We start from the raw sequence: 3,136 nt of genomic DNA, 5'->3' as shown, positions 1-3,136 counted from the left end.
TGTCACACTGTTCTACCAATCTCTCTCTGAGAACATTGGAAATATGAGCAAGTTCAGTGTATAAGTCAAGCTTACTTTCAGAAACAGATTTTGACACTTGTTTAATTTCTTCAAAATTGGTTTCCATTCTCTTAATCTGAGCTGCTTGTAAATAATAGTGTTTATGTAACATGTTTGTTACATTTGCTCCAAATCTAAGTACCATGGTACCATAGGTTCGACTGATAGAAGAACCTGTTTTGACAGTAGAGAAAAGGACATGGTAACCAAAAAGTTTTGAGAATTCATTCTTGAAATAAGATGTAGCTTTGCCAGTGTAGAAGAGAAGTGGTTTTTCATTCACTTGTTTCAATGAATGCAACTGTGTCACTTCAAGGCAATATTTATCTTTTACTTCTTGAAGTAAGAAAGGTTCTCTTTGTAAAAGTTTTTCTCCGAAGTATAATGCTACTTTATACAAAGAAATGCTGTCAATATCACCGTCTGATGTAAAATTCCCCATTGTATCATCAATTTGTCCTAAAACAGTTCTAAAATCTGCATCTGTTGACACAGCACCACTTTTCTGTTTCAAAACAATGTCTAGAGTATGGTAAAGTCTCATATAACAAGCCTGGCATATTTCACTATCACTGCACAGAGTAATGCCAGCATATTCACCCTGTTCTTTAAAGTATTCATTTAGAACATCTGGCTGTGGGGATGTTTAGACAAAGTTAGTACCTTATTGCAGTCAGACATTGCACAGTGTTTTCGACAATACTTGGCTTTACGATAAAGACTGTAATGCTGTTCACACAGATGTGTTTGCTCTGGAATGTCAGCTGGGCATTTGGATATCAAAATATCAAACACTGATAGAAATAACTCCCTGTCAGTAATTTTACATTCACTTGTCTTCTTATTTGAATTACAAACAAAACAGTTGTTTTCAGCTATTTCAGGTGCTGTAACACTGGTTTGCACATTTTGCTCAGTAAACATTTTCTCCAACTGTTTCTGACATGCTGAACAGACACAGTCTCTATCAGATATATTTTGTGTCTCAATCCAAACTTTAAAATTGCTGTCCTTATTTATATTGTGATACCATCTATTGACTTTGTCTACCTTGCACTTAGCACATGGCCCACAAACATCCTTGGAAGGATGTGCAACTTTAGAAAGAGACCTGACCATTTCTCCAAAGTTAATGTGTAGGAAAGACAGGAGGAGTAGTGATCCTTAATCTGAAATATTTACTGTGTATCGCTAAATTACCGAGTACAATGGAATTCCTCAAAGTTTAAAGAGAGAATGAGAATGAATCAGACTACAACCAAGTAAATTTTACTTTTTTAATGACAACACCAGACTGAAATGCCACAACAAAAATGTCAACAGACTCAGTTTCGGCTCACCCTTGACTGCAGACCTATGCAATGTGAAAAATGACCAAACCAGTGTAAAAACACAGGCAGGATGTTCTCCACAAACCAATTACAATGCAACACTCAGAAGAGCACAATACGTCGATGAATGGCAAAGTCTCTCAAATATTGGCAACACAGCATCTTCTGAAAGAAAAACGAGAAAATAAATATTAAAATCTCAAACAGTGCTTGGTTAACATACTTTTTTTTTCAAAATTAATGGTTTCTTTCATAGATTGTTTAAATATACGGGTATATCACGCTTATTTCAAGGCCCTATGCAAAAACTGGTGGTGGTAACGGCCACAACTAACTGACACGTGTGTACATGGACTCAGTACAGAAAAAAGCAGCACTTCCGGGTTTTACGCGGACACCATGTTGTGAAAACCCCGTGTGTGATACACTCTGAAAATGTCAATTTTCACTGTTTTGCCGGCCTTGAACTACCAAAATACTGCCGAAATTCCACAAACGGATAACTGAACTTACATTTTGAACAAAGCAGGTTGTAAAATTGGGCTGCACAAACGCGCGGGGCAGTGTTGAAAACGGAGAAAATCCACACAATGACACACGCCGGCTCGACAGTATATAGGTAATCTCTGGTGAAAAGTTGGTAAATGAATATAAAAAGGTTAGAACATCGCACTTACCGCTATTTTGCAAACTTGTAGTATTCAGATTCTTCGAAAAGTCACAGAAATGACCAAAATCTGCTGATTTTACGGAGAGGAAAAATTCTGTAACGTCGTGAGGTATAGATGAGGGCGCTGTTCATTTGAAAGGATTTGCTGATTATGCATGCAAATTAGGTATGCTGAGACCAGAGTGTAAAGGTCGTATTTACATATGATCACATTCCCCATTGAGGGCGCACTACACATGCCAATACAAGCTACACAAAAGACAGCTACACAAATGTTGTGCTCTTCAGCTTTATTTGTACATTGAAAAAGAAAGAAAAACGCTGTAATATTGACTTAAATAGGCACTTATGAGCCCCTGTGATAGAGACAAGCAAAGACAGACAATCTTCACACAGTGGTGGAATTTAAACCAAAAGTCTTTCCGTCGTTCAGCGAATTCAAGCGCTGCAAGTCGATAACATTATCTTCGTCCGGCCCCGGGCAGTCAACGAGTCGGCACGCTTTCTGTCTTTAAAAGTCAAAAGGTTATTGATCGGTAACAGACATAGGGGTCTGACAATTTACCCGCCTAATAATCCACCCGTATTATTGTTATTTAGAGTAAACGCTCTAACATTGAAATAGTGTTCTCTTTACGTTTGTTCAAAAAAATTCTGACCCCGAAGACATTAAAAAGACAATAAATGTATCCACAGATTTCATAAAAAGTCATATCCATGTTGCTTTACACATACAGAGGCCTATTTTAAAAAAGGTTTCACGTGTCTCTCGTATTTCAGAGGTTTTCTTCATGAGTTGTGATCGCAAGAACGCCGTAGATTATAGGCTGCACATGGAGAGTAATCGGTTACAAATAGTACGGCCCTCGCTCGTGCAGAGAGACAGACCTTATTTTAATCGCTACTTCAAGCTATATTTATTCGAGATGTCTTTTGTCTTATTAAAGTATTTTGTCACATTCACAGTCCCTCCACCAATTACAAACTCTGAGTTCATTGACCTCCGTGGTTTTCGTCACCAATTATCATCTCTACCACTAATTGTACAGAACGTTGTACCGATGCTCTAGAAATA

At 37.7% G+C, this 3,136-nt stretch overlaps 1 long non-coding RNA gene across 1 annotated transcript; it reads right to left on the bottom strand.

Annotated features, from left to right (window-relative positions):
- Positions 1–1,323: 1,323 nt before the first annotated feature.
- LOC139136121 (uncharacterized) lies at positions 1,324–2,163 on the bottom strand. Its single transcript, XR_011553111.1, has 2 exons — positions 2,069–2,163; positions 1,324–1,556 (listed from the first exon to the last, which is right to left on the bottom strand). It is a non-coding gene; the product is annotated as an uncharacterized lncRNA (long non-coding RNA).
- Between the last annotated feature and the right edge of the window lie 973 nt (positions 2,164–3,136).

The sequence above is a fragment of the Ptychodera flava genome, chromosome 7 (genome assembly GCF_041260155.1).
Source record: "Ptychodera flava strain L36383 chromosome 7, AS_Pfla_20210202, whole genome shotgun sequence".
Classification (NCBI taxonomy): Eukaryota; Metazoa; Hemichordata; class Enteropneusta; family Ptychoderidae; genus Ptychodera; species Ptychodera flava.
This window is presented reverse-complemented; position numbering and strand designations above follow the sequence as displayed.